Raw genomic sequence first — 5472 nt, forward strand, 5'->3', positions numbered from 1 at the left:
AAATAACACAATACAACATGTATGCAGAAGGTAAACATTTGAGACCTGTCGCGTGTACGTAAGATTCATCAGTTTTATGAGTATCAGTTATGCGTGTGTGTATGGGCGAAAGTGTTTTTATCTCCGTGAACACTCTCCAGAGGCCATTGTCCTTGATGTTATCAGCCGGCCCACAGTTCAGAGAAGCATCCACAGGTGTCAGCGGGGAAGGGGGGTAGCCGGGGGCTTTTCTGAGCACTCTCCGCCATAACAATCCAGGAGTTGATAGGGAGGGAATCCAAATATGTTATTTGTTATGAGACAAGCTGCACTGCCTTTCCTGTCAGCTTTTAAGTCTTTTAAGTCTTTTGCTGGCTCCACATAAATCCAATTTCCAAATTATTGGGCTTTTTCGCGCTTCACTTCCAGATTTTATCCCATCTCCCCTTGAGTTCAACCACCAAAGTCAGTCTGCGTTCCAACACAGGCAGCTTTTCGGCTTCGCTCCATTCACCTGCCAGGTTTGTCCGTTCACAGCCACAGTGAGCGCGTCATGCAGCCTGATCAAGGCCAAATGGCTCCGACATCCGCTGTATTTGCCGATACTTCAAAAATCCACAAAAACAATAAGTAGAGATCCCAGTATCCTTAATCCAATATGAAAATTTCAAACGTCCAGGGATGACAAGGTCGAAAGACACACCGTTTTCCTCCAGGAATTTAGGGTGTATCTCACAAAATAAGTCAAATCAGGACCGGACGGGTCCCCCTTCCGTTGCCTACCCGTCGAAAAAAATGTATCAATAGTATTGAGAGACCAGCTTACCAGATCCATGTTTTTCAGAGTTCAGTTGATATGAAGAAAGTGCTCAGAAGACAAGACATAGCAAAGCAGGAGAGGGGGGGGGGGGGGGGGGTAAAAGCTGCAGAGAGAGAAAAGACACGACCGACCTCGAAGAGAGACAGAGACAGCTGTGTCTGCCACAAAGAGTTCAAGAACCCGTCGGGCTATCTAATCTAAAAACACCGAACAACTTCAGCCTACTCGCTCAATTTTCACTCTACGAAAAGAAATTATACATTAAAACGTAGGTCTTTTTTTCTGGTTTTAGGAAATGTTACCCTCATTGGTGTAGGATTTATAGATTTTTCGACTTTGCTACGGAGAGGTTTTGAAAAATGCCATCTGCAAATCCAAAACACACGTTTTCTTGATTTTTTTTACGCCTCTATTCAAATATTTACAGCAAAAACCCATAGATTGTCTTGTTCCTCGATCCGTTACCAAATAAACGCAGGAAAAATTACGTCTCTACCATTAACGTCTCTACAATTAACCCGAAAGATCAAGTGTTGTTTGAGGCAAAGTATTCCATTCTAATCCAATTACATACACTCTGACTCATCGTTCTGCGTGCTTCAGACAGACAGCCAGGGCCGGTCCCAGCCATAGGCGAGGGACCGGCCCCCCCAAATTTTTTTTCTTTTTTTCTTTTTTTTTACAAGTAACAATTAAATAACTTGAACAACTGATATGAATGAATTATGATAAAGGAATAAAATACAAAAGTATTTTATGTATTGTTTATTTTTTTTTTTTTATATTAATACATAACCTCCTCCTTTTCCTGTCAAATCCTGCCACAATTATTTCGCTGGCTCTCCTTATTATTGAAAACTTTGTAATGTAATGAGCGGTCAGGGATATCCTCAATTGAGATAGAATGGCACCTTTTGACGCCCACTGCATTGGCTGTGATGAATGTAGGAATCTGAAATTCGCACAGTCACTTCCTCTTAATATTTTTTAATTTTCCAGTGATTATCAGCCATGAGTCACTTTTCTGGCCCATTTTGGATTTCACATGCTTTCCTATTGGGCCTCTGACTCCAAAAGGACCTGGCAGGATGCCCAGACACGACCCCCCCGGCCAATACAGCACCACCCACCTGTGGGAAATGGCACTACACACCAATTTGGTCAAATGCTGAGTTCTGGGCCCAGATTTGGTGAGGCTTAGTTGCTAAAGGAGGCCGATCTGATGAGCTTTGGTGAGCTTTAGTGACATTAAGTATTGGCACCCCTTTTTGAGCCACTTCCTAGTACAGGATTTGGACCAAACTAACAGAGTACCATCACCCGGTCATACTGGACACAGCCATGTTAGCGGCTAACGGTTAGCATGTTGCTAACCGAAAGTAGCTCTAGGAAGGTCTTACCAACTTCTGCTTCACAGAGTTTGTACTTCCTTTAGTAGTTTGTAATGCCTTTAACATTTTTATTCACATATTTATTTTTTTCATGCTACATTGAAGTATTTAATCATGTTTTAATAACACCAATTTTCCATGCTGCTTCGATGCAGACCTTCTCCTGTCGGCTGGTTTTGATGTAGACAAATCTTCATCACATTTCCTGGTGAAAAAATTGACTAAAAACAAACACTTCTTCAACACAGTTGAGCTCTTCATATTTCAAAGCTGCACATGGTACTTGTCTGTGGTACAGTGGGTTAGGTGTTTGACTGCCAATCAAGAGGTTGCAGGTTCAAGACATAGTGTGGCAATTTCAGAGTTTCACATTTTTACCCAACATTTAATTTTCCTTTGGGTTTAAATAAGTATTTTTGAATTTATATCAATACATTTCACCATTTTTATGCCTTTAACATTGTTATTCACATGTTTCATTTTTTCATGCTACATTGAAGTATTTTATCGTGTTTTAAAAACACCAATTTTCCATGCTGCTTCGATGCAGACCTTCTCCTGTCGGCTGGTTTTGATGAAGACAAATCCTTTTTACTCAGAAGATTTGATTTAAAATCCCTAAGCAATAAAAGCCTACGACCAAGGAACTCGGAAGCTTTGCCTTTGACGGTTATGCGCACCACCAGACGGGCGCCTTCTTTAATTTCTTCAGAAGTTGAACGTTTCTAGTTAGTTATTTAAACTTCAGATAACAGGATTTTATTTTAGAATCACTCAACCTTAAAGAGCATATATGATCAAATTAAAGTCTTCTACATGATTTGAAAGTGGAAAGACCTGCTGTTGTGAAGAATTGGAGAGAGTTGCATCTCGGTTCAGCTGTCTCGACATTTGTGACAAAATACAAAAACTTTTGGTAAAAAGCCTTGTTATTATTAACTGTTTAGTTATGATTAGTATAGAATAGAATTAGATAGAATTAAAAGAATTAGAAGAGATTTAGCAAAGTTTGTCCATTCAGCCTGAAAACTAAAAGCAACGAACAGTGACTTTATGTGATTGCTACTTTTTTAAAAAGATGTATAATTTTAGAAGAATGCTGACCTGGTTTCAGCCTGTTTTCATAGTAAACATTCAAAGGGGATTTTGGAGGTGAAGGCGTGAAGTCGAGGTGAACATTTTGAGTAATTACTGTAAGGTTATTGGTTGTACCAACACAGGAGGATGGCACCAGGTGTCCTTTTATGTCCCCATTGTGGTCCCAAACCAAGGAAACAGAACACACGAGTTGTTTGATCAGAAATCCCATCGAACCAGTTCTATTTTCACTACAAGGACTTCCTTTGTGGTTTAGGATAGATGTTAAACTTTTATTACATGTTATAAAGCAGATAACAGCCTTGTTCCCCCTTATATATCTGAGTTATTGAGCATTTCTATTCACGCCAGATCAGCTCCACAGACAATACACCAAATGTTGGGCTGACTCAGCTTTTCTGTGGCAGCACCTTGACTCTAGAAGCAGCTTTCTCCAGACCAATAGCTGAAGTTGGTCTTTAAAGAAAACCTAAAGCCTTTTTTTTTAATTCAGGCTGGTTTTAATTTTTTTATTTCTAAAAAACTGGTTCTATTTGCCTTGTTTTATGTGTTTTCTTTTTAACCTGCGTTTATGTTTTCTTTTACCTCCCTGTGAACTTTTGTTGTTATATGTTGACATTTTTAAGCACTTTTATTCTAGGTGTGGAATGGGTGATATAGATGATTGATTGATTGATTGATTGATTGATTGATTGATTGATTTAGATCAGCGGCGTCCAAACGTTTCGGCTATTGGGCCAAAAACCAAAAATATCAACCCTACCCAACAAAATATGACAATTTTAAGAAAAGATATTAAACTGTATTTAGCCTATTTTATTGAATGAATTCCAATCAGATTTTAATGCGCCAAAGTCTGAATTTCAGTAAAAGTCGGACTATTTACTATGAAACTAAAGCAAATGTAAAATGTGTGCTTATTAGAGGACGAATGCTTTGTGTTGTACCGAACATTCAATTAAACATTAATTTGTAAGATTTTAACTGGTCTATAATAGATTTTCTCTAATTAAGAAATAATTAAAAATAAAAAGTTTCCATCTGCAAAAGCCACCAGCACTGGCTGGCCACATTTTTGTGAAATTCAGTTGGAGGGCCACAAACAAACACTTTGGACACTCCTGATTTAGATGAAGGTTCTGGTTCTGTTATCATCAGAGCAGACCTGCAACCAGCTACTCCTGAAAGCAAGTTATGACCACTTCCCATGAGGTCCCCATATATTCTGATCTTTTCTGATTTCTTTTGACAGGAAGGATAACGTTTCATCTGTTCTTGTCTGCATGGTTTAGTGTGTTGGGACAATCCTCTTCTTTTCATCCAGTACCACCTCCATGCTTCATCTCACGGGACCTTCACAGTACCAGAAACTTCTCTCTGGAGCAATTTACCTACGCCAATAAAGAGCATTAAAACATGAGGCAGCGTTTAAAATCACCCGAAAGTGTTTTTTCTCTTTGGCCTTAAATCCTGGAGGAGTTTTGACATCAAGATGGAAATTTTGTTGCTATTGACTTGTTTAAATAATTGAAATATTTATGTTCAAATCTTCTTTTGTTTGTTTTAATCTTATTTCTGGTCTTTTTGTTTTTAGTGACGCATGTTCCTGATTGTATCGCCTTACTGTGCAGCTCTTTGGTCCAGCTAGTTTGGTTTCAAACTTCATTTAGAAACAAGTTGTTGTAAAGATTATTGTCAGATTATAAACCTGGTTTGGAACTCAGACCATCTCCTCCAGACGTTATTTGAAAATTCATGAAGATGCCAAAAGAAATGTTCAACAGCAGTAAAAACCTTTTCTCTAACAGTCTTTCAGACACAAATAATGATCAAAACAGGCAAATAACCGCAACAAAATCCCCTAACCTGTTTGAGGTGCTTACCTTAAAGAGAAATGGCAACTTCTGATTACAGAACAAAAACTGTTTTGAACATAACATTGTCAAAGGTTCCTGTTTGTTGAAATCTCTTAGTTGTACATTGATGCATTGACAGTTAATTTTTAGCTCGTCTTAAAATCTGAAGAAGTTTTTAAACTGATGAAAGGCGTTTGTGTGTCAGAGACCAACTTCCCCATCTTTCTGTAGCGTAACTAGAAACGAGGATCTGTTTGAGCACAGATCATTAAAAGTCTTTCATTGAAGCTCTATTATGTATTATTAAGAAAGAAAGGAAAATAAAACA

Source organism: Fundulus heteroclitus, chromosome 1 (assembly GCF_011125445.2).
Source record: "Fundulus heteroclitus isolate FHET01 chromosome 1, MU-UCD_Fhet_4.1, whole genome shotgun sequence".
NCBI lineage: Eukaryota > Metazoa > Chordata > Actinopteri > Cyprinodontiformes > Fundulidae > Fundulus > Fundulus heteroclitus.